Genomic DNA, 27,478 nt, shown 5'->3' on the forward strand with positions numbered 1-27,478 from the left:
ATATATATATATATATTCTAGTCTGCCTTTGAGTTTTTAAATCTAACCAGTAAATATTTTGACTGTAGTTGATGTATTGAAAACATACTTAAAAATTGTCTGTCAGTGTAGTGCCGACTTTGAGTTTTTCCTCCATTGGTAATGACAACGTGCATCAAAGGCAATATTATCTATGTGAATTGTATTGGAGGGGGGAAAAAAACAAACATCCCACATCTTTCAAGTTACTGGAGGTGAAACTGACATTTCAGTGGCTGAAACAGCAAAACAAAATAAGAATGATCTCTCGCCTCCTGCTTTTCTCTGCAATATCCAAGTTTTATTTCAAAAGTACTGTGGCTAATTTACTCTTGTGTTTAGAGCTGCACAACAAGAAGGCCAAACAGTTGCATCGAAATACATATCTGAGCATAAAAAAAGCCAAATCTGGACAAAATAACTTTTTAAAGAAATTCCGACTCTATTTTGTCTTCAATTTTTTGTTATTGAGTTTAAGTCTAATTCTAATGCAAAAGAATTAAAAGTAATTTTTCCTGCTCCCTATTTTTTGACATTGTTAAACAGGAACAGATTTAGCAGTGATTCTCTCCTTAATTCGTTGTGGAGGCAGAAAAAAGTGACACATCAAAGCTCGCTCTTTGACAGCAGTTTTTCCCCATCAAAGAAACTCAAAGTCAGGTCCTTCTTTGTTTTTGTGTGACTGCGGAGCCGCGCCGCCGATGTCGGTCATCCAAACAAAGGATAATTATGTCATTAAAAGGGAGAAATAATGGGGGCTTTTATCTTTTTGCTGTCTTTGTTCTGTAAAGCACCTGATTCAGCTGCACGCAGTTTAAAAAACACGAGAAACCTTTTCATCAAACAGTGTAACAATAATATGTAGGCAGCTCCTTTTTTTCTGAGGACCGCAGCTGCTGCCTTCACATAAAACTGCATGGATGCTGCTCTGTTTTCTCTAGAGCACCGGAAATAAACAAAGGAGTAAATGACGAAACTCACCAGCACCCAACGCTTCTACTGTTTTATCCGTTCATAAGACAATTGTTGGAACAAATGCAACACCGAGACGGAGCTTCCTCCCTCCCTCCACAAGTACACATCAAAATCTGGACATAACGACGCACAATAACATGTTAAAGTGTTGAAACAGTTGGGAGAAAAAATTGAGTGCCTTCATTCATTTGGCTCTCCGGCAAGTGAAGTTGACGTGGACGCTTTTTTAAAGTTTGTATCTTCTCAAGCGAAAAATTTTAAGTATAAACAAAGAACTAAACTTTTTTTTATTTATTATTATTTCTCTTTAATAGTAAGTCATGCCACTAATATCTAGTTTGGTTTAGTTTTATACTCAAGCAGACTTAGGGACATCCATCCATTATACTTAGCTAAATACAGCAAATGGTTTATAGACCAACATAATAGAAAGTAGTTAGCCAAAAAGTTAAATAACTGTAAATACTAAGGGAAACATAAAATATTACATTGATCATTTATTGTTATGCAGGCAAAAGAGAAAGAATTCACAATAATATTTTTACGTTCTTAATTGGGAGGGGGTAACATGTTGGTCTCTCAATTCTTTCAACTCGGGGATTTTGGCCCTTTGTGCAAAAAGCTTGGACACCCCCTGTAGCTTATCCCAAGGCCAGTTAAAATCCACAAACATTGAATTAAATGAAAGTGTTTGTTTGTCTGTTGGGATTTATTGCAGATCAGGCTGCATTTTCCCAGACTTGCAGCCTTCAATACGTTTTTCTTTTTTCCTGGACTACCCTCTATTTACCTGATTCACCATTAATATTCCTCTATTCTGTGACCTCTCATTTTCTCTTTCTGCATGCTACAATTAGGCTATATCCTCAGAAAGACGTTCCATTTACTTTGCATTAAAAATAAGAACAAGTGAGTCACTGAAACTTCTGTTGCACTATCTAAATGACATTAAAACCTTGAGAAACTCAGATTTTCTCCATCAGATGTCATCTTATTTGGAAGTAAGGCTGTACTCTTGGGCCTCTTGCTCCCTTCAGTTCACCCACTGTTAAAAGCTCTTCCCTTAAATTCAACAAACAGATCAGCGCTCCAAACAATTTTCATTCAGAACTGGGGGGGATTATTACAACCCCCTGCATAAAAGTTTGGATCGGTCCTTCCTGCATCCGCTACAGGTCCTTCAATATGCTAATAGTCTAACAAGCACAAGAAAACACGAGCACATAACTGTGCTGGCTTTGGGCTTTTGGCCTCCTGTCTAATACAGGATTGATTTCAAGGTTCTGTTGTTGGTGTTTAAAGCTCAGCATTGTCTGGCAGTGTCCTCTTTCCAGGACATTTGACAAATCCACACTCCATTTGGGACTCCAAAGGTCAAATAACCAAAAATGAAAAGCAGAGGAAACGGTGCATTTGCAGTAGCTGCCCCTGTTCTCTGGAACAAGAGCATTGATTATTTCAAGAAACTCTTAAAGACCCACCTCTACTCACTGCCTTTTTAAAAGGATTTTGTTCCTAAGCCTTTTGTTTGTTTTTAATGTATTTTTTAAAGCTTTTAATACTTTCCTGGAATTAAAAGCTTAATTCCAGGAATTAAGCTTTTCCATCTCTTTTCCATCTGTATTGCTTACTCTAGGCATCTTTGTCCAACACCTATTGTCATACAGTGCAATGCAAATGAAGCTGACACAAAACTCTCTGATCCTGCAAAAGAGAAGCATCCCACAGCATGGTGTTGTTACTGTTATGCTTTACAGTGGCAATAGGGATGTGCTGTGTTAGTCGGACAGCCACGATTTGGTAGATTTCCAGTTTTTGCGTACACTCAGTTTTTGGATGATGAAAAAAAATGTTGTCCACTCTAATTGAAAAAGCAGAAAGCAGTCAATAGCGCAGGGCATTCTGGGTAAATATAGCCAAAACAAACGCGAGAGTCTAACTCGAGCAGGAGGAATTTCTTGTGAACTTTATTAAAGACAAAAGAGAAATCTTACCACCGCTAAAATCTGATGCTACTCCATTTTTGTTTACATTGTCTTCTTCTGTGGTTTTTGCGTTGTTTTCTTCAGTACGTTTTGGTGCAGTGCCTCCACAGGCAAGGAGGCAAACAGACTTTTCAGTGGGTTTGGATCATTTGATACAACGTGAAAGCAAACCGCGCCAACTCAAAATGTAGCAAATGTTGGAGTTTTGGTCCCCAATCAAATCGAGTCAACCTGGCTGTCAGGTATGAAAACATGCTAAAAAGCATCGTGGTGCGGTATACAGATCCATGCCACACTGTCCAGGGATTTATTTATTGTTAGGAAATCATTCATTTTTCAAAATTTAGACAGCTAAAATACGACGTAGGAAAGTCTATGAAATGTTGAATGACAATTGTTGCAATTAATTTTTTTGCTATTCTTAATCTAATCAAATTTGCAAAGTCTGAATAAGTTACAGACAAATAAAATCCCTCCATTGATAAACATGAACTTTTTGAACAGAATTCATTTGCATTCCGCCGTACAACATATCGTTTTGACAATATATAACTTGAGCTTTGTTTCAGATTAAACGGCATCCAGCAGCAGGCGATCATCTCACAGTAATTTATTTTCCCCAACTGTTCCACTAGAGCTCTCGCAGGAAAGCTAGCAGGGCCATCCATCTACCTGTCTGCTTGTTTTTAATTTCCTCAGGCAAGTCAGAGGAAGCCCGGGAGATGACAGGTCTCACAGCATGGGGGCTCAAACAGAGACTCGGTGCACACAGGGAGCACCTATAAGTCTCAGAATTGATCTGGCACAACATGTTCGCCCCCATCGTCGGGCTGCCGTTCAGGCCTTTCCCGAACTGCAGCTCACGAAAGTGTCTTTTCAAGCCATCCGTCAGTGATTAAAATGCATGGCTTCAACGTGCTTGTTTTTCTGAGTTCCTGCTCTTATCCTCACATTGTTTAAAGGTGACAGACTCCTCCTTCGCCTCTCGCTTCACGCTAAAGCTATTTTGAAGCACAGCTGTCAATTAGTTTCCCATCACTCTTGTTCCGCTGGGATAAGTGACACAAGTCGGTGCAGGCAGTTCTGTAGAGGCTGCATACATTGCCCACCAGTCCGAAGACATCATACGGCAGTCTGGCAGGTTAACCTCTCATACTGAATGGGAGTAATAGGAAATTGCCTTGTGCAGCCACAGAGGTACACCAGCACACGTCTGTTCGCTTGATTAAATAGATTTACTGTGATTTTTGAATTGCTGAAATTAGGTTTCGGTTCGGTTTTGACCTCTTATTGGCGTAACATATCTGTTTTCTGTCAAAGGTAACCAAGATGGACTTAAGGTAAAAGTCGATCCTACGCCTCTCTGCTCTTCCTCCGGATTGTAGGACCTTGAGTTCCAAATGACAATGCTAAATTTCCTGTCATCTGGACCACTGAGCAACCCTTTAAACCAGGTACGGCAATTCTGATATTGTTTCTGGTTCAGGAGTGACTTGATGAGGAATACAACATTTGTAGCCAAAGTGTAGGATTTGTTTGGGTGTGGTGTCTCTGACTCTGTTGTCAATCCGCTCCCTGTGAAGCTCACCCAAATTATTTGAAAGGATTTGCTTGACTCAAGGGTTGCTATTATCCCTGCTGATGGGTCACCGATTCCTTCCACTCAACTCTCAATGCTTAGATAGAGAACTGTGCGAGCTTTTTTAACAATTAGCTTTTACATATTCCTGTCCCAGTGTAGGGTGGTCAGTAGCTGTATTTCCATTAACTTTAAAATTGTGCAAATTGATATTTGGAGAATAAATCTGCTGAACGCAGACACTCCAATGTAGAAAAAAAACTCTTGTTTTTCAATATCAAACTTTGGCGCGAGGACTATGTGTAGTGTTTCAACTATATCAAAATAAGTGTATTTTGCAAAACTGCAAAGGAAACACTTCTTTCACATCACACGAGTCATGTGATTGACAACTGGATGTTATTACTGGTGGAAACGAGAAAGAAGACAACAAGAAGTCTTTCTTTTTTAATGACTTATCACACAAACAAGTGTATTCACGGGATTTTAATCGCATGTCTTGTCTTCTTTTTTTTACTTAAGCAAAATATTGACAAAGTTTTGCGTACATTTGTAATGGAAACGCAGCTGCAGAATGTCTTCTGGACATCTGTCTTCCCCTTGGCTGTGCAGCCCACTGACCCAGACTAGCAGACCATTTGGAGGCTGTTTCAGCTAATTAGCCGAATAAGGTGTGACACCAGAAGACTCTACTGTGTAGATATTTTACAATATTCAAATTTTCTGAGACACAGAATTTTGGGGGGTAATCCATAAAAATCTAAATGACAAGAAAAAGACTCTTTAGGTCTGTTATAAACTTTTTCATGATATTTTAGCTGTGCTTGTGTATGCAACAATTTGTGTTAAGTGATGGCACCGCCAAGACAGGACAGTCTTCCAGCCTGACACACATTCCTCTTCGCTGTTACAAAGGAACAACTGTGGATGGTGTTAAACATGAATAGGTTTCTCACTGGTTCATGTTTCAGAGCTCAAACAGATTTCACGACTCGGTCTGGCAGACAAACAAAAAACTAAATCAACACAGAACCAAACAATAAAAAGAACACAGAGTCTATGAAATTCACACAAATAAGTGCAAATATTGCTCCCAGCCCCTGAAGACAAAAATAACCAGCATTCACACACACACACATACACACACACACCCCCACACACCCCACACACACACACACACATGCCTATTTCTCAAGCACGCATCCAATCATTATGCAAAAAGTGTGTGGCAGAAATACACAAGAGCTGAACTAATCAAATGGAAATGATTTTTTTTCTCTTCTTTTTTTTAACAAAACCAATTAGAAATTCTTCAACTCAGCTTGTTCAATAACGTCGCCAACAAATCATGCTAGAAGAGGCTGGGGTCTTATTGATATTTTCCTCACACACGGAGAAACATGTTCTGTGGTAAGAGACGGGGGTCTTTGAAGCCGACTTCAAAGACGGCATAGAGGCTAAGTGTTGAAGAGAATCTTTAGCGGAGCTGAAAAATTGAGATACTGACACAACAGAAGGGATAAAAGGATGTAGATATATTCACTGACTAACACTAACATGTTTTGAAAATTTCCAATACAATCTACAAAATGGGTGGACATGAGGTCAGACTTGCTAAGTAAGACGGATTTGTTAAAAAGGGGAAACGAGTTAATTGGTTGAGAAAATGTTATGCTGTCTTCTCAAACCAGCAGCTTTGGATGTGGGGAAAATACTGAGTGAAATGTTGGAAGATTTTAGTTTTATCTTAAGTGATGGTCATTTGTAAAATGCTTGAAGTGAATCAAAATGAAATATCATGTTTGCCATTGCCCAGGCTCCTCTGACAAACGGTCCTAATAACTCGTTCTGCTGGTTTTAGTGTTCACTTTGGGAAAGCTCGATGGATTAATTTGGCTTTACTTGGTTTGACATGTGACGTAGTCTGTGTAGTCCTGGACAAAGTGCAGTTTGTAGGTGTGTAATCTCCAATCTCTCATTTGGCTTAAAAAAATATTTTGACATCAGACTCTTACAAATTCGGAGGTGAGACTTTTTTCCTGCTCGTGTTTAGCGTCAACTGCTTGGTGAATCCAATAAAGCAGGATCGAAGCAAAAGAAGAACTACCTAATGATATAGCTGCATTTCTTTTGTGATGAAGTTCAAACTACTTCTTTGCTTTGTGCAAACGCTAATATCAAAGCATAAACGGCATACGCTCACTTTTTGAACTGCTAACATTAAGCAGTCACAGGTTTTATCATTGCCTTTGTACGTTTCGCCCAATGCAGAGCGCACATCAGCTGAAGCACGGCCAGCTGAGCGGGAGGCTTGTTAACGAATGTCAGCAGTGAAAGCTGCTGAGAACAAACCTCCCACCAACTCAACGGGATCTAATTGAATGACATAAACGACACATTTCAGCAGGCCGAATACGCCGCGGGTACCGAATCACTGAAAACAGACAGCAGTTGAATCTGTTTGAATCTGAATTATTCATGGAGAAGAACACCGTGTCAAAATAGCTGTTTGTTTTTCTGTATTATTTCAATTTAACCTTGATTACAGCTCAGCTTCGAACCATAGCTCTGATTTAACAGAACATGTAGCCATCGTGTCTCATCGTGCCTTATTTAAGTTCTAATGATGTCTGCAGTTTCTCCCTCTGTGAGCTGCACAGGCCGCCCTCTTCGTCGCATGTGATTCTTCACTTGTTAGGTGTTTTGCATTTTGTATGCACATGTTATTGCACCCCCCCGCCCCCCCCACCTTCCCCGTGTGTGTTCTTGAGTCTATCCTTGGCTGTTGTGTAATTATACAGTTATTGGTCCACTGGGTCTAGTTAACAAATGCCTGTCTTCTGGGTTGTTGCCACTCCCTGGGGTTGTGTGAGACCCTCCAGAAGAATTAGTTCAAAGTTCAGGTCAGACTGTTGAAATGGAAATAGTTTAGGTTCGTGTTTTCGGTAGTTCTAGTGCAGAAGGCACACAAAACCAAACAGGAAGACATTACAAACTCTACAATCAAATAGAATTATAGTATACATATACAGTATATACAGATACTAGAATATTAGCATAGAGAATATCAGGAGCCTAAAGGAATCTTATCAGATGTTGCTAGAAAGAGCCGTACTCGGTTCAGGTCCGTTTGAAATGGATTTGTGCAATTCAGCACTCATCTGCTGTAACTTCCACTGCGGCCTATGGCTTTGCTCAAAGTGCCTGTCATTGCACAAGCTGTGATATGCATTAGCCTTTCTTAGATGGACAACAAGAGAAATACAAAACCGGAAAAAAGAAAAGACGACACAAAGAAAATAAATCTCGAGCAGCGAATGCATGAATACACAATTAGAAGTTGAAGCTCCTGTGCCATCTGTACTAAGAAAATAATCTATTTAATTTCCTTGGAGACCACAGGTGCTATCATTTATCTCATCCAGAACGACTTCTAAAGTAGTTAAATGCTCTTCTTAGAATGAGGTAAGTCTACCTTACCGTATGTGACCCGCTGCTCTGCCTTATGGAGGCGAGAGGGGGAATCCACTGTTTATGCTTCCAGTGCGTTTAATTCTCAATGCATCAAGCTTCAGCCGTACATATTTTATTCATCTCAATAGAAGAGTGTTGCATGAGTTTATGTTAATGCACTCTAGGGTTATTTCTTTAACCCGATTGCCGAGTTCATACTGTTTAGACGGACAGGAAGTTTGCTTTTCCAACATGTATCACGTCTTGTACATTGACTATTGGCGATAGCCACCAGATACTAGCTGCGTTTCCATTACAAATGTGTGCAAATCTTTGTCATTTTTAAGCTAATGTAAAAAAAACAAACAGTATTGCAATTGCTGTGTTTCCATTAAATAAGAAATGCAATTAAAATCATTAAAAACATGCCGCGCCATCATCCTTCTACCACTTCCTGTTGTCTTCCTCATCTTTTGCTTCCTAGCAGTAGCATCTGGTTGTTGGCCAATACACTACAAAATACACTACATTCAATACAGCCCAAAAACCGCTATGAGAATACATTTTGTCAAAAAACAAGAGTTTTCTTCTTTCAAAAGTGGCGGGTTTCCATTAAACAAATTTATTTTTGTAGTTCCAATTTTTGTAATTATATGGTCAATGGAGACGCAGCAAATGACTCTTATGGGATTAAATTAATAAAAGCCATAAAAGACTGGATCATTCACTTTAATCCAAATCTCTCTTGTCCAGTTGTCAAGGTAACAGATTACCTTTTCCAACCCAGTCTGAGTGCTTCAAAGTAAAACAGTAGGCACTTTGATGCACTTTTGAATCAGAATTTTGAATCATATGAAAATATACTTGCTTGATAAGAATAAATTAATATATATTTCTGTGTATAGATTGGATCTGTCTGATTTGTAAAGTGCTTTAATCGCATGTACACCAGGCAACAGGGCCCCGACCAAAATTCTTATTGCAAGATAACAGAGCTTATGACTTTACCACTTTATAGCCTAGAAAAGTGATATTTTAATCAAAACCATACCTTTCTAGAGTTCTCCAAACGGATTATAGTAATATTTCAGTGGGTTTTTATCCAGCAGTTTTAAGAGGGTTTAAAAAACATAATTTTGAAATCAAACTGCAGGGCTTAAAGAGGCAGTATTATGTAAAATCAATTAGTTACTTCTCAGTGCAACGCTGGTAAAAATGTTGTTAAAGGGTTAATAATTGAGCCATGTTGTGATGACTTCCTGAAGGCGGAGCTTCAGAAACAGCAGGGGTTTTTAAAGCGATAGACGCCCAATTTCAAGGTGTTAAATTACAAAATCAAAAATTTTGACTTAAGAAACATACTGTATATGTACATACACATAATATACACATATACATAATTTATATAACAAGTAACACAGCTACTTGATTGTGCTATAAAATGGCACTTTGTGCCTGGAAAATGCATGATACTGCCCCTTTACTCAAGTTATATTCAAAAAGACTCCAAAACACGTCTTTAATTATGAACTATATCTGGTCTGTGTGATGACGCCACTTGATGCAAATAAAGAAGCGCTCAGCCACTGTAACACGACAACTTCCCTGCATGTGTTTGTGTGATTCAGCCTCGTGGATGAAAGTGGCGATTCTGCCCTGTGATGTGTTCACACCCCCTGGGGTTTTTCCCTCACAGAGATGGCATTTGCATTCCTGCTCGCGTGACTCTGACTCTGCCGCCACCGCTGCTCCTTCACTGCCACGTTTTGTGGCTTTCCCCTCCTCCCATATCCTTATCCATTGGCCTCTAAAGCCACACCTCCCCGGGTTATCTTGTCCCGCTCCTCTCTGAGGACCTTCCAACCTGTAACCGGTAATATTATCTACCAACACTCAAACCACTGCGACTTCTCACCTCCGGGGATTATGTGATGCAGTACCGATCACAAGCTCCTGTTGGTTAGTAGTTGGCCACAGACGCTCGTGACAGTTGCAGTGTGTTTTGTCTGACCAGAATAGGACCCAATAAATTATTCATGGAATCAAGTTGTAGCGTCCAGGCCTCGCGTGACGCAGTCGTGAACATTCAACGTAGAAAGCTTCAGGAGGAAGTTCATGTGGGGCCACCAGCGTGACACTTTGCCTGTCGTAACATTTGATCCAAGAGTTAAGCATGATGTGATATGAGGAAAAGTGCAACATGGTGTGTGTTGAAAGGGCAATAAGAGATTATCATGTGTAGGCATAATCCCCCTGAATAAAGAGGTACTTTGATAAAATGGCTGCTCCAGAAGGTTTCCAGGGGATCTTAAAGTGTGCATGTGCTGTAAAGGAAAATTGATTTACCTGTAACAAAAGCACTTTAGTTTAACTCCTCTGTTAATAAAAATAAATAAATAAAGCTTGTCCTCCACGCACATACACTTTTGGTCACAGGTTTACTTAAATGGGCGGTGTTATGTGTTTTCCAGCCACAAGGTGGCATTTTATAGCAAAATGAAGTAACTATGTTACCTTCAGTTTTTATAAAAATGCTGTATATATCAAACATGTCTTAAAAGAAATTTTACTTTGTAATTTAACGCCTTGAAATTGGAAATTGGGCCTATGTCTCTTTAAGAAATTCTTGTACTTTCTGACACTCTCCCTTCAGGAAATCATCACAACATCGCTCGTTTTTAAAACATCTAACGTTTTTAACAGCGTCGCACTGCAAAGCAGCTCCTACAATGATGCCCAGCTCAATCAGATGTTTGCTAATCGATGCTGGCTAGTCTGAAGGAGTTGAGTGCAGGAGTCGTGGGGGCGGGACTCTGCTCTGGGAAGCAGAAGCTCGGAAACTGCAGCTCGGTTCAGTTCAGAGGAGCTTGGTCCTCGATTCCCCCAACCGTTTTGCACAGCTGAATGGTTGCCATGGGAGATAAAAAAAATTTCCCAAGCGTGCATGAAAGAATCAAGGCAACACTCCAGGTGTATTTTCCATAATACTGTCCCTTTAAGGTCAGTATGGGCATTAATGTCATATTCATTCAAGACTTTATTGATGCAGTATAGTTTTTAAATAACACAGCTTCAGTGGTATTAAACAAAACAAATAGGTGCATTAAATTGAATTGATCATATCTCTAAACAACATAGGGTCAAAGCATATTTCGACCCTATATGGGTAATACACAAAGATTTCTTGGCACAGACTCTGTTTTTAAGCCTAAATTATGGGTCGGCCATTACACAGTATTGATAACATTCTGCTTTATTCATTCCAGAAATATATATATATTTTTTTTTTTTTACCCATCCAGGGGGTCTTTTGTGGGCTCTAGTGCCCCTTATATGAAAGTAGGCTGACAGGAAAGGGGGAAGGAAAGAGGGGAAGACATGCGGCAAATATTGGTCGATGCCCTCCCGTTGCATTAGCTTCCCCGTGGACATTGACACGGGCGTCTTCCAGTGGATGGTTAGCTTTAGCATCGGTGGTTGCTGGGTTGTTCAACATTCTGACTAATTTTCCTTTGACCAGAGGGTTTTGGTCAGAAAACAACTCAATGATCCTAAGCTTCTTCTGAATGAATAACTCAAGCTTCTGAAATGTTCCGAATTAAAACTTGATTGAAAACAGGAGGAAAGTTTTGGAGTTTTGCATAATCATCGCACCCTAAAAATATAATACAGTCCACACACGTTGTTAAAAGATCAAATTTAATCTAGAATTCAAATGATATATTTGCTACGTATATGTAAACTACTAAGTAGAATTGTGGACTCGGACCTTTATCTCTGCTATGTGAAACACAAAAATAGAAAAAAAAAATCCAATAAAATTAACAGCTGAGCAGTAAATCAAGGAGTCTACACGGAGCAACCGTTTTCAAACGTCTCCCGACGCAACGAGCGGAAACAGGAGGGCGAGAGAGGGAAGGAATTATTAAAATGTGCCACAGTCGAAAGTGCTCTCGCGGCAATTAAGTCGACAGCAGCTTGGCTCCAGCAGCTTCGTTCCGAGTCCGTAATGTATTTCAATAATGACGGCTCTTGGCGGCAAACTGGCTCATCGTCACGCTCTCCCTCTCCCCCCCGGATAATCCTGTTACCACTGACCACTGTGACTGGGTGTGAGTCCAGATCGGAAAGAAAAGAAGGGGATGAGGGAGGAAAAAAAAAAGAAAAATAGAGAGACGGGGGGGGAAGAGCAACCCTAATGTGTCTCATCGCATCGCATAAGTAATGTCAGGGCATATTTCTGGTTAAAGTTTATTCGCTGAATAAACTCCAGCCCCCCTGCTGCTTACTCAGAGTATTTTATTTTTATGAATCATCTCAATTTTGAGTCCCTCCACGCCTCTTCGACCACAACGACTAATCCTGACACAGCCGGCTGCAGCGGGAAGCACTCGCAACATGCAGCCTTGAACAAAATGGACGCCCGCCACATGGACGTGTCTGGCTGTTTGTCAGTGCAGGACTGGCAGGCGAGCAGCTCGTGTTTCGAGCCTCTGCGGCCGTTTTGATGGTGGACCAGAACGAGGGTTGAACTGCTGCTTATGTAAATTCTGCCGGGCCACAAAGGAGAAGTGGAGTGAAGCTCGACAAACATTTGATTGAGCTGCCGAATAAAAGCAAAAAAAGGAAAAATTGGGAATTTTTACTGAGATCCCGGCTGAAATGATGACGTGGGAGCACACAACTCTTCTGTTTTAATGCCAACACACACGACTTCAGAAAGAGAGGGGAAAAAAATCATAAAAATTTGATTTGATTGGTTTAGTGAAAGTCTGGACTTTAATCTGATTGAAATGCAGCGGCCTGACCTTAAACAGTTCATTCACGATTAAACTTGTAAACAGTTCTTCATATATCACTGCACAAAAAGACTGCTTTGTCTTCCACAAGACAAAATTACATTTGAGGAGTGAATACTAAACAGAACAAGCCGACATGCAGATGTTTGTTCGTGTGTAAATGTGGTTTGGTTGAACAAGCCAAACTTAATTCTTTCTTTATTTGGACATATTTGTTTCGAGAGCTAAAATAAGTCACCGTGCTTGCAGACCTTAAAGATTCATAAAGCAGATGGTCAGTGCTTGGGCAGTTTGTGTAGTTTTGTAGATTTAGTTCTTGTTTCTTTTTTGTTGTTGTTTTCAATTCATTTCAATTCCAAAAGGAATGTTGCCATAACTCGTATTCTCCAAGTTGCTATAAAGAGTTGTGCTGATGGCTCTGGGTAGGAACAGTCCTCCGTAGCGGACTGTGTTACAGCAGTCCTGAAGATGCCTCTGACTGAAGACACTCTGTTGTCACATGAAGAAGGGACTGAGGTTATCCGTAATAATTTCCATGTCTACCATCATGTGTAATGTGTTCGATAACAAATTTCACGTTTGAATGAAATTAATCAAAATGTTAGGATAACATCCTGGCATCCTTTATGTAGAAAACAACGTTCTAAATAAAGGGAGTCACATTCTCTGTATGGTATTTCTGAAATGCCATGACAGGACACAAGAAGTCCAACAAGAATAATGGATGTTCATAGACATGTCCAGTCTGAGCTGAACGAAACGAAAATGGGAAAACACTCACACAAAAGGAAAGACACAAACTCCAAAACAAAAAAGGCCTCTTGCTGCAGTAATTGCTAAAAGACGTGGCTCTGCAAAGTTTTTACATTGTGAAGCTGAATATAAATAAATATTTGTAGCGACTCTATAACCAAGCGTCCTCGTTTCTAATTTGTGTTGGTCTAGCACATGAAATACCAGTGAAGTAAAAATGAAGCTAGTGATTATTTCTAGCTAAAACTTTTGATTTGTGCTGCTTGTTTGAATCATTGGGAGCAACGTTTTTCTTTCTTTCTTTCTTTTGTTTTTGTTTTAAATACAGGGTTATCAGACAATACGTGTTAGATAATCCTGACGATAACTGTATCCTCAGAAGACCCGTCCCTTTAGAAACAGATTATTGGTTGCTATGGTGTGGTCAGGGGAATCAAGGCCAAGGAGCTTAAAGCTCGAGGTTGTATAGGGACAAAATGTGGACATAATTCTTAATAAATCAAAGTGGAGGACTAAAGAAGTGTCAGGTCTAAAACACAAAGAACAAAAAGAGACAAGTGCAAAATAACAAAATAAATATGTAAGACCTTCAGAAAGCCTGCAGATATTTTGCTTCAGATCACTTGAAAAGATTATAATACAGTCTGACTTCTCAGAGCGAAACGCAAAGGAATGAAATATGACTTTTTGCACAGCCTTGTATCTTTTTGTCTGTCTGAAACCTTTTTTTTTTCTTCTTCTTTTTGTCGCTGCAGTGCTGAGGAAGCATTACTGCTCAGCTATGCATTCTTAGTCCAGCATCTGTCGGGAAAGATTTATGCTTATTCGTTCTTGTATTGTTAGGAGTCAAAAAATGCAGATAAAGCTGGTGACTGTATAATACTTTTGTTATATACTCCATCATCCGATATTGGCCAATAGGAGTGTTATTGGAATGAAAACAGAGTTTGGTTAAGTGAATTGGTTCATACTCAAATTATCAGCATAAATTATAACATTGTGACAACTTTGTAAAACTATGGTACTCAGCTTGTTGTAGAATACATTTAATGTGAAATGACAAGCCAACATCAACTGAATGTAGTAGAAACAAGTTTAAGCATTAGAAAGTTATGCTGCCAACAGGTATTAGGTATAAATATTCATATATAAAAGTAGGTTTCTAATACTACAAATATTGGGGGAAAGAGTTTTATTTTCCCCACTCTGTTTGTTTCTACTTATTACGCTCAGACATTGAACTGTCCATGAGTCAGATAGCCCCAGTTCAATTGTTTTCTAACACAAAAAACTGAAATTTTCTGAGTTTATTTATTGTATTTAAACATGCAATTTAAATGAGCCAGACAAGTACGAGCGACCATTCAAAAGTGAGTACGAAACAAAAGCCAGATTGGTGTTTGATAGGTGGTAAAACAGTGTCTTTGTTTCAAGAAGCATTTTTGCACACGTTCTTGGCCTGCACGTCCTAGAGAAACTATTATTACCCTCTTTCACTTTGATTTGAAGATTTTTATTGATGAAAATCTGAATGATTTGTGTTTTAGTTGCGGTGAACATCAACAGTCATTCTGAACTACACTCAGGTCTAGCTAGGACTTGGACCGGACTATTCAAAGGCACGGATACGCCTTGATCTAAATCAGGCGATCTTAAACTCTTTCCATGTGTAGCGGTATCTATAAATGTTTGATGTGCATCTACCGCCAAGAGAACGGTATCATTCACAGTTTCAAGAAACAACAGCTCTTCTGCAGCCCTACATTGATTATTCTTAGGGCTTTATTTTACCAGTGACTTTATATCTTTATGCCGCTCTTCAATAGTAGAACAACTCTCACCAGATTCTTTCCTGAGTGGAGGATCTCCTCAGTTTCTATTGGGTAAACATTAAACTCTTGGCTGCTTCTTTGATTGTTGATCTCTTTACTCGACCTGTTAGAGTAGGGAATGTCTCAACACGTTTGCCAGTATATCAAACTATTTCCATTTTCAGATGATGGAATGAAGAGTTCTGTTTTGTTTTATAATCTGTCGCTCACTTCTTTACCCCTGACCTGTCTGGTGTATTCCTTGGGGGGGAAATGTGTAATTTATCAGTTTTTGCTGTAACTGAAATAAAAAATGTATTGGTTTTTATTCCCGTTGTTAACTGGTATTTTAAAGACAAGCATTTGTCTTTGTATTTGTCGAGTATTGGTATTCGAAAGGCAAGAGACCTAGAGGGAGACCAAAGAGGAGAGGTATGGATGGAGCAAAAGAGGACATGAAGGTATTTGGTGTGAGAAAAGAGGAGAGAAGAGCGTTACATGGAGACAGAAGATTTGCTGTGGCGCCCCCTACGGGGAGAAAGCCAGAAGGAAAAGAAGAAGTTGATTGGTATTTTATTGCCATTGTTATTGTATTTTTATTAATTCCCATTTTATTTCCTTTTCTTTCTTATATCTATGGTGAACCCCTTGGTCAGCTGAAGTTGTTGTAAATGTTTAATATGTATAAACTGTGACTTGACGACGTTCTGTTGCAAACATTTGGTGTCACGACCTGGACGATTTGGTCTTACACATGAAATCCTAATTAAATACCATTCAGCCTCGTGGTTTCAATGTTACTCACGTGAAAAGATTCACAGCATAAAAATGTTTTTGTAAGAAGTCGTACGTGTTTTGACAGATTAACTGACATAGGGGACTGGTTTTTTTTTTTTTGCCTCCACACAGCTGTAAGCTCACCAGACTGAAACCTTTATGTTTATAGTTCTCCATGTTCTCAAATGGTTCTTCTTCGAGAACATATATCTGTTGTCCCAGAGGGAACGCTGTCTACTATGCACCCCACCTCTCACCATAGGCGTTCATGGACTCCTCTTAATAGGACCCAATGGGTTTGTTCATGGACTCTTCAGAGAGCATTGGAGTCTGTCTGAAAGATTAAACCGATCCAGATCTCCTCTGACTAATGGTGGGGTTTATAAAACGGTGCACTCCTCAATGCAGTCGCGTTTGTCTTTTTAAGAATAGAGCCCAAACAGAATACACACACACACATATATATATATATATATATATATATATATATACACACCCAACAGCTATGCACCAAAAAGGAAAGAAACTAAGATACCTGTTTTTGTTCCACATCAGCGAGAGTAATAGTCCCTGCTCGGCCACCCCTATAAAACTTTTCTGATGCTGCAGCAGGAACAGCCAGGTTTGCCTCCCCTAAGCTACGAAGGAATGGTGCACAGTCTATGAAATACTCTCTGCATCGCCAAAATAATTACCCCGGCAGACATAACAGAAACTTCCCTTTTGTTTGCTACCAGTAGAGAGATTGAAGAATTGCTGGAAACCGCACCGAAAAGAGTTTTACACAAAAAAAAAGTCTTGTCGAAGTTTAATGAAATCCAGTTTTCAGTGTGGTGTGTAAAACCTTTCTTTCTTTCTTTCTTGCTATCCTAGTCAGATGAGATAGTCTGAGTATTTTAGAAAGTAAAGATTTTACAAAGCAGACATCTTTTTGTCCCGAACAAAAGAAGCCTAACAAAACGGACAATGTCCAGGTAGCAGATGTTGAGTGGTCAAAAATTCTTTGACGTCAATGACGTTTGGTTCAAGACAACAATAGCTTAAAAATGCACTCGGTATAGTATGCAGAATATCATCTTTGAACATGTTATTACATATGATTCAGAGCACCGGAAGCCATAATCTTTTGCTGTTCAGTACCTGTAAGCTACGAAAAGGTGAATGAAACGTTGTGACATTAAAACTCGCTTTGCAATTTGCATTCCTCCCGCCTCAGTCGATCCTTTGTAGAAACATCTTTCACATCAGCTGGAGCTGCAATTTCTGAGGGGCGATGTCTTCCAGATTTACACATCTAGTGACTGAAATTTTACCCATCGATCTTTGAAAAAGTGCTCCATCTCAGTTGGATTGCTTGTAGAAAGACAAAGAAAAAGATTCAAGTTGTGGTTTTTCTACCGGAGTTAAACCTGGGGACATTCTGAAACATGCTTTTGATTTGATTAAAGCGTTCCACTTTAGTTCTAAATGTATGTTTTAGGTTGTTGTGAAGGGATCTTCCAGCCAGGCCCCAAGACTTTTTCACTGCTGACCAGTTTATCTTTAAGAGTTGCCTCATATTTAGCTCCATCTGCTGCCACCACCGTGTTTCACGGAGGGGATGATGCATTCAAGGTGATGTGCATTTTTAGTTTTCACTCCACCACATTGCATCTTGTATAAAGGCCAAGAATGAATTTTCTTTGTCTGCAGTGGTCGGTGAGAAATGGTTTTGTAACTTAACCCTGTCATTTCAGCAACAAGGCAGTTCAGTGCTCTGCATCATAAAAACACGAAAATACAGTCAAAGAAGACACAGTCAACAATTGAAAAACAACATTTTGTCTGTTGGTGTTATTGCACACCAAAATGTTTATCAATGTTTCATTCATAATGTTTGAGAAGCAGCTCTATGTGTTTAAGGCTGGATATAAAGGAACTCAGTGTTTCAGCTGTCTTCCAGTTTACAGGAAGTTTGTTCCAGATTTGTGGTGCATAGCAGCTGTTCCTTAGTCTCCACAATGTTTGTTTACTAAGATTCTTTAAAAGAAAAAAAAAAATCCTGTAAGGTACTGAAATTAAATCACTCACAAGAGGACTGGGTCCGAGACATAAAATCACAAATATATAGAAGTTTATAGTCGTAAAATTGTAACCAAGAAAAAATAAATAAAAAACTCGCTGAATGAGACTTTTTTCCAGACGCCAGTAGGTGCTATACATTACTAGATGACAGTTTCTGAAGAGAATTTTTTACACTGAGTCATATTTATCAAATATATCTATATATATATATATATATATATATATATATTTTTTTTTTTTTGTTGTTGTTTTTTTTTTGCGAAAACTAACTTATTTCTGCAAAGCTCTGAAATATGAAAGCTGATCTGTATTACAGTAGAGATGTTTTTCCTGTAGTGCTTTTCAAATATTGGATCATAGCAAATAGTCCTTAATGGGAGGAAATAGGTTTCTCCCTGGGGCTTGTTGAGCAGCAGCAGCCTCCTTGCCTCAAACCTATCAGTGAAGCTCGTTCTCTCTCTCTCTCTCTCTCAACCCCCCGCCCTCGCCTCCCTTCCCTCCACCTCACTCTTTTATCTCTGTGTATTGTGACGCACTTCTGCAACCCACCACAGTTTGTGTGCACGCATCACTGTATGTGCTGAGGCTTTGTTGCTATGGGGGTACAGGTTATGGGAGTGGAGGGTGCAGCGGGGAAGCAGAAAAATATAAAAAAAGAAAGATGCAAAATTATCTTGAATGAGCTTCTCCCCAACCCCCCAAAAGAAAAGAGTTTTCTCTTTTTGTTTTGGAGAGTTCAAAGGCAAGAGAGGCAGAGGCACGTATTCAAGTAAGAAAACAACAACTATTACTTTGTTACACTTAATGCCCAAGAAACACTGCTGACATCACTCTGGGAACATCATCCAGATGGGTTATCATCCCCACCTTGAAGCTGGCCACAACGTGTTCCGGAAAGCAGCTGCAGATTCTGAAACCTGACAAAGCAAGCAAAGAAAAACACGAAATGCGACAAAACCGTCAATCTTGAGCCTAAATTTCCTGTCAGAGCAGCAGTAAAAAAAAGACAAAATGTCACTCAAGTTTTGTTCAAGAAAACAGAACTTGTTAAAATGGACAGAATGTTTCTGTTCCGTTAATGTCAAAAAAATATAATTACGCAGTTTTAGTGTTTCCATTAAAGTGAAAATCACACTTGAATAAATCTTATCACATATTGAGTCAATAAAATATATCCCCGGCCATCTTCCTCCAGCTACTTCCTGTCATCTTCTTCCTGATGTCTAGTTGTTGATCATGTGACTCGTGCGATGCGAGTCACATGATCAACAACATGCATTTCCATCGCAGTTTTGCAAAATAAAGTCAATTTCAATACAACCAAAAAATAATAATAATAATAATAATGGGGGGAAACTAGAACTATCAAACTAATTAAAACATACTGAAGTTATAGATTTAATATCATTCACTTTTGAACTGATGTGAAATAGACTCAACTCCCAAAACCAGCAGTTTATGTCAGCTGTCAGCTCCAGACTCCTCCTGGCGGTACTTATGCTAGCCCACAAAATGGCAGCAACAAAAAATGGGAGAAAACGCCAGAGTCAGTTGTTGTTCAACAACAATTTGAAAATGGTATCTTCTTTCGAGTAATCATTACCTAATCGATGTATACATAATCACAATACTTTGACTTTGACTTGACTTAAACCTGGTGGGATTTTATTCAAGCGCTACGACTTTAAATGCTCAATATTTGCTCAATATTATGCTCAACATAAAGTTGCCAAATATTAAGGGATCAAATGTTTTTGTCCACTTTCTCCGCTGCCACAGGCAAACTACGACCATAGACAGACTACAAAAATCTCAGTGGGATAAACCCAAGACGGAGAACTGAAGGGAGATGAGAATCGGGCAGAGTTGCATAGGAAGGTATTGGTCAGGCTAATAAGTAGGTGTAACTTTAGCCCTTCAGGGTTTGACGTGTCTCACCAGGGTACAGCGATCAATCCAGAGCCAGGGCTGGTGAAGATTCAGCAGACAGCCCATCTCAGTCTGCCTCTCACTTTGACTCAGTCTGACTTCATCCGTCTCTGCACTTCACCCTCACTTTCTATATTTCAACCAATGTCTTGGGTCTGCAGGATTCACTTTTAAAGCTGCAGTATGTCACTTTTTTTAAAATGTTTTTTTAATGTTTTTACATATTTATTGAAAGTGTCACCATGTCGTGACAGTGTAATATGAGACAGGTAATCTGTGAAAGTAAGTCAACTTTATTTCCGTAGCACTTTTTTTTTACAAGTCAGAAACTACAAAGTTGGTTAGATGAGAGGAAGAAGAATATTGTTAAATGTAATGAAAGACCCTGTACAGTTACACGTTTCGGATTTTTATCTTTAGATGATTGCCACGTTGCACAATGCGAGTACTTTAGCGATCACCTGAGACATCTGCAACTCCTAAATAAGACAGCACAAAAACAGCCTTCCTCTTTCCAAGACAGAAAACGGTAATAAGATTGTTTTTTGGGGGGGGCGTTACATCGAAGGTCTCTACTTTTCTTCTCTTTTTTTTGCTGTCAGGTGCAAAAAGTGAGGGTTTACCTAATCCTGCTGCAGCCCGTTCTGTGGAAACAGAGCGGGTGTAAACAGGATTCCCTCTGGCTCTTGCTTTCACCTGCTGGAGGTGGGCTGCTAAACCAAGGCCGCATTCAGAGAGCCCGCCGGGTTTTATTTTTTTTTGTGCCAAGGACCGGTTTTCAGCTGCAGAAACGAAATGAATTAAATATTACGTGATGAATGGCACATGAGAGTTTGTGTTAAGGCTGCACAAATATTTATGAGGAGAAACACTGCAATCAGCTCTCCTCTTTGGAGGTTTGGTTTAGAATCTGTGAACCTCTCATTCCTGACAAAATCTAACAACGGGACATCAAAAGCACCCTGAGGGCCTTCTACATGCAATATCGGAGGTTTCTGTTACAGCTGAATTGTTAGCGGAGGAGGTGGGGGGACGCTTCATGAGAGTTTGTGCATCCGAAAACAGACATGGACCATTATCATCATCAGAGAGAATATGGGCAGTGAAAGGGGAAGGGTCAGAGAGGGAGGATGCAATGAGAAACAAAGTGAACGTAGATCAATGCTGAAATAAAACACAGGCAAAAAGGTACGTGAACCATCAGCATGTGTTGCTCTAACATCAAATATCCCGTCTGGTCTGAAGTCAGGTGACCTCTCATGACGGTGTCAAGAAGGGAAACTCCAGCACAGCGGTACGGCTGACTCAACCTCATCCTTCCTGTTTGGACGGTGAAGACAGATTTGAATACACAGACACGCGCTCAGGACTTTAACAAGGTTAATCCAGCCTGCTGTTGCCTTGTTCTTTTGGGTGTTAATTATTTCTCACAGCTCCTTTTAACTCACAGTCACTTTGTGCTGGAGACATGAAAAGACAGGAGCAGAAACAGCCCTGTTTTACAAGTGAGTTTGAGATGTTATGTTTTACAGCCACAAAGTATGATTTTAAAGCAGAGTCATATGACTAAGTTTTCTTCAGTTGTTGTAAAAATGCTGTATATATATCAAAAATGACTTAGAAGAAATTTGACTTTGTAATTTTGCGCCTTGAAATTGGGGGTCTGTCTCTTTAAGAAACTCTTTCTGAGACTCTGCCTTCAGGAAGCACTCCTCAATTAACCTTTTAACGTTTTTACCTTCAAAACTTTTGTCTGCTGTTAAGCTACAAAGGAAAGTAACACTGTTGTGTGATTTTTTTTTTTTTTTTTGCTAAACAGCGTCTGAATTTTTTTCTTTAGTTAATGACTCAAAAACATTCAATTTTATGAGTTTTTTGTTTTGTTTTGGCTTTTTTTGTTTTTCAGAAAGAAACAAAAATCTGCTAAAAAGAACAAGCTCCTAGTATTGTTCAGATTATTGGCGTGGAGTTTGACATTCCAGTATTTTGACAGCATTCGAGTCTCACCCTTAGGCTTCAAGGAAGTGTGCAAGCCAGAAACAAAATGGGCCCAGTTGTTGTTTAAAAGCCTCATAACAGTGATACAATGCAACCCAAAGAATACAAACATTTATCTCTGTCATATTTTCAAAATAACCCAGAAAGAAGTAACTAAAATAAGTAGAGCAGAGAGACGTAGCAGATATAGCTCCCAAATTCCAATAAGCTTTAAACCATTTTTTTTTTTCAATATTCTATCGATGGAGAGTAGGCGGGGAGACGGTCTTCCAGAGTTTACTCCATCAAAAAGCTTTTAGACACAGCTATCGAACAAAATCAGCAATTAACTGAGGAGAAGCGCAGACAATTCAGAGAATAAAGCAACCTAATTAACTTTCACGACGTGATTTCTTTTTCTGGCATAACACTTTAGATAGAGCCGGTTTCCTGAATCTGCATGTGTTAGTGAGTTCACGGGCTTTCCATTTCCATTAGACACATTTTCCATTATCCTCCATAAAGCTGTAAAAATAACAACTTATCGTCCTCAGGTGCTTATGTACAGCGTTCACGTACACTAACACCCTAAAGTGAAACCTTCCACATGAGCATATTCACATGAAATCTTGATGGACCCCTTAAAAAATTCCCTTGGTGCATCTTTGCTTCTCGTGCTAGGTCAATGACAACAGATAACGGGGTGTCTCAAAGCAATTTAAAAAGAAAAAAACTTTCTTTTAGCTCTCATGGAAGCAAACTTAAAAAATGTCAAGTCCCGGCCCGTTGACCTTTTCCGCATGTCTTCTCCCTCCCTCATAAGCCACACTCCTATAAAGTCATCGTCAAAAAAAGGCCACTACAGCCGAAAAACTCCTTAAAAAAATGACACTTGAGCACTTCAGTAGGTAGCCTGGTAAAAACCACAGCCTTGCTCTACGCTTTGCTACGTCCAGAGGCCCTGGATCGTTAGCTACTGAGAAACAATTACTTGCTGGAGGCGTGGACTGAAGTTTTAAACATTTGATTCATGGTTATTATAGTTAGTGAACTAAAAATAATGGAAAAATAAAAACTGTAACCTAGAAAACATTTAAAAGCTGTTAATAATGGGGGAAACTAGAACTATCAAACTAATTAAAACATACTGAAGTTATAGATTTAATATCATTTACTCAACTCCCAAAACCAGCAGTTTATGTCAGCTGTCAGCTCCAGACTCCTCCTGGCGGTACTTATGCTAGTCCACAAAATGGCAGCAACAAAAAATGGGAGAAAACGCCAGAGTCAGTTGTTGTTCAACAACAATTTGAAAATGGTATCTTCTTTCGAGTAATCATTATCTAATCGAGACTTGACTTAAACCCGGTGGGATTTTATTCAATCGCTATGACTTTAAATGCTCAATATTTGCTCAATATTACATGTATGCTCAATATAAAGTTGCCAAATATTAAGGGATCAAATGTTTTTGTCCACTTTCTCCGCTGCCACAGGCAAACTACGACCATAGACAGACTACAAAAATCTCAGTGGGATAAACCCAAGACGGAGAACTGAAGGGAGATGAGAATCGGGCAGAGTTGCATAGGAAGGTATTGGTCAGGCTAATAAGTAGGTGTAACTTTAGCCCTTCAGGGTTTGACGTGTCTCACCAGGGTACAGCGATCAATCCAGAGCCAGGGCTGGTGAAGATTCAGCAGACAGCCCATCTCAGTCTGCCTCTCACTTTGACTCAGTCTGACTTCATCCGTCTCTGCACTTCACCCTCACTTTCTATATTTCAACCAATGTCTTGGGTCTGCAGGATTCCCTTTTCCAAAATCTTTCTTACAGTCTAACTCTTGCACGCATCTCTTCTCCCTTCATTTCTAGTCCAACTTTTTTTAAGACCCTGTCTTGTTCTTCTGTATGAGGAAGAAAACCACCACTGGTGGATGAGTACAGGCATTAGATAAAGTAAGACTTTGGCAAAAAGCTTTTTTTAACAGTGTGAAAGTATGAGCAACGCTGTCAAAATAATAAAAAAAACATCTCTTGGAAATAAAATGTGCAAAAAAAAAAAGATAATATGCTAGCAACCTCAGCTCACTGCCTTCCTTTTGGTGTCATGCTGTGGTGCAATTTGCTGAAAAGGACGTTGTGCTTAAAATAAACCCATTATAGGATCAAGTCTTTCTTTTTGAATGTTTTATGACAATAGTCAAATAATGAACACTTTTTACAAGATCTTGATTACTGTCAACAGTTTGGGGTCATATATAATTAATATTGATCTAATATCTTGTACATTTGTGCTTCAATTGTGTAAAAACAGATTTACGTTAGAAATACAGAATGCCTAAAAGCCCAACAACCAGCCATCCAACCTGCTTATTTAATTGCTTTACATGATGAAAACATAAGAGCACATTGCAGTGACGCCTTCAAGGAAAGGAAAACAAATATTGGACTACAAACTAAAATTAATGATATTTTAGTTATTTTTATAAGTAAAACAGTGAAGACAATACTAAACAAACAGGTTTTATTATTGATTTAAACCATTTTTGCAGTTTTCTGTGACCAAAAGCTGCTTCTTCATCTCTGGTTCCGATTCTGGAGATGCAGAGTCGACTTGAACTAGAAGACATGAGCGGTCTGAAAGGTTGATGCAACGACAACTTGTCTTTAATGTTTCTGGTTAAGTCTATTTCCTGAGCTATAGGCAGCCATTATAAGGACTTTAGAACTGTGGTGATGTGCCCTACTGTCTTGGTTTTAGCTTTAGCTAGGTGGTAAGCTAAGAAAAATGGGTTGTTACTTGTTACTAAACAAATAAAAACAACACTATTTTGATGCAGACAGAGTCTTTTAGGTAGTGTGAAGAATATATTAAAATAGCAGCTAAAGAGTGAACTAAAAGGGAAAACCTCTGATTGTGGGATGTTGATATTACCATGTCAGATAATCATGTTGGGGACATGTTGGGGTGTGTGTGTTTAACAGATGTTTCTCTTTTGTCAAAGTCGGATTTGAACTACGCGTGATTGTCTTCTATTAAAACTGTTAGAAGCACAATCTCACTGACAGCAGGGATGTTTGCCGCTTCAGCTGTTGATTTAATTATAAGCAGAGCAGCAAAATGGAAGGTTTATTCTGTCACAGAGTGTTTGTGACTTAAGCGTAGAGACGTAGAGTGGCACAGAACATACTGGGAGAAGCACAGCCACTGATTTTGATTTGTCTGGGGGCTTTTTTGCTGATGAATAAAAAAAAACTAGACAGCAGTTTTTCAAACCTGGTTGTTTTTACCTTCCTGGTCTGGAAACCAAACCTTAACATTAAGACAACTTTCACTATGTTCTCAGTAAAACCTGCTGCCTGTTGAGCAAAATTGTACTTTTCTTTCTGAAGGTGTCTACTTTTCAAAAAGCCTTTGTTTTTCTCAATTGCTGCACCATTCGCTGCGCCTGTCTTGGAGATTTCTAACACAGTACAGATACACTGTAATCTCCTGATTTCTTTGAATGCAACACTTCGATTTTTAGTAAATGGTGCCTTTCTACAAGGTACAATTTGTCTTGCAGTAGAGTGAAGTCACACTTTTTCTGGAGCATGACATAAAAAACCTGTTGGTGTTAATAAATTGTTGCGAAACGAACCAGAGCTGTTTGCTATGTACAACTCTCTGCCACTGTGCCACTCCTGGCGGCAGAGCAGTCCAAGAACAACACATTTTCCCCTGAAGTAATAGACGAATGTTTAAAGAAAGCTACAGAAAATAAAAATGAATGAAAATTCTCTCAGTATTCTGGCAAATATTACGATTATAATATGACCCAAGCTGACCTATTAACTAAGTTTGAGTTGTACTTTTACTGTTTCGAACAAAGCACTTCACCTCATAAGTCAAATCGAAGAGATTGCTAGTTTTTTGTTGGTACCAGCATGTTCAAGTTGTGTGTCTGTAGTTTTATGGCTCACGGGTTTATGTATGTTTTGCATCGACAGGGTTGCTGTTTGACTTTGTAGCCTGGATATAGCAGGGATTTTGTGTTTTGTTTTTTTTAATATCCACAATCTGAGTACAGAGGCGTAACACAGAGTGTAACTGGTCTTAACTCCTCCCCCCCTTTTCACTCCACTAACTAATCTACTCACAGAGCGATCTGCAGCCAAAGGAGCTTATAGGGCCGATGTCTACCCCCAGAGGTACACCAAAGCCCACACACACACATCTTGCTCATCTCGTTCTTCTATTGTTGCAAAAAAAAACAAAAAAACACTGATATGGGAAAGACAAAAAGTACAACAAACCAGAAAAAAAAACGACAAATAGCTCATGAATATTTGATGCAACTCATCTGATCTTATTTTCTTTTCATGACAGGAAAAATAAATGCCGCAAATGGGGCCAGGGGAAATCTCCAAAAGCTTAGCTTATCCCCTGTAAACGTATTATTTCACGGAGATTTTGTGAAGTTATTCCAATTGTTACAATGCTCCTATATACTGCGAACATCAACCTCTCTCTCTCCCCGGTGCTGGACACATTATGAACCTTAATACGCCACATACAGATGATCTCTAAATAAATATTCTGTCCCACTTTTCCTGCCGAGGTGGTTTGTAATGCAGTAAGCCTGTGAAAGCCTGAGGCGTGCCAACTGAGCGCTGACTCCAACCCTGCGTTCCTACTGAGTTACCAAAGTGGCCACCATGGACTAAAAGGTTACAGTCTTCTGCAAGGGATTGCCTAAATCCTATAGAGAAATTTGTTATTGTGTTACAGTTTCAACTTCGATAAGTTTCAATACCGCTCTGATGATTTTGAGGATAACCCATTCAGTGGATAACTATGTGTCTTGGGACAGCAATGGCAGTCACCAGGACACAGCTTTCCCCGAGACTGAAAAATCTCAAAGTTCACTGTCAAAACCCGTCCGATGTGTAAAATGCAATGACGCCGACAGTTTTGCTTTCAGAAAACGATCCTAACAAAGAGCTGCACTTCTGAGGCCTGTTATGAGGTACACCTGTTGAGTCGCTTGGTGCCACAAATAGTGAATCAGTCATGGCAGCAACTCGATGCGTTTTGGCTTTTGGAAATGGTAAAGGTGGCCTGCTGAAATTCAGACTGAGCGTCAGAATATGGAAGGCAAAGGATTTTCCGGACACTGAACGTGGCGTGGTTGTTGATGCTAGACAGGCTGGCTTAAATGTTTCAAAAGCTGCTCATCTATTGGGCTTGTAACACCGAGTCATGTTCTAGGTCTGCAAAAAAATGGACTTCCTGCAGTTGAGTGGATGAAAATGCCTTGCTGATGGCAAAGATCAGGCTATCATTACAACCAAGAGTTTCGGAATGCCCTCTCT

Source organism: Xiphophorus couchianus, chromosome 15 (assembly GCF_001444195.1).
Source record: "Xiphophorus couchianus chromosome 15, X_couchianus-1.0, whole genome shotgun sequence".
NCBI classification, from domain to species: Eukaryota; Metazoa; Chordata; class Actinopteri; order Cyprinodontiformes; family Poeciliidae; genus Xiphophorus; species Xiphophorus couchianus.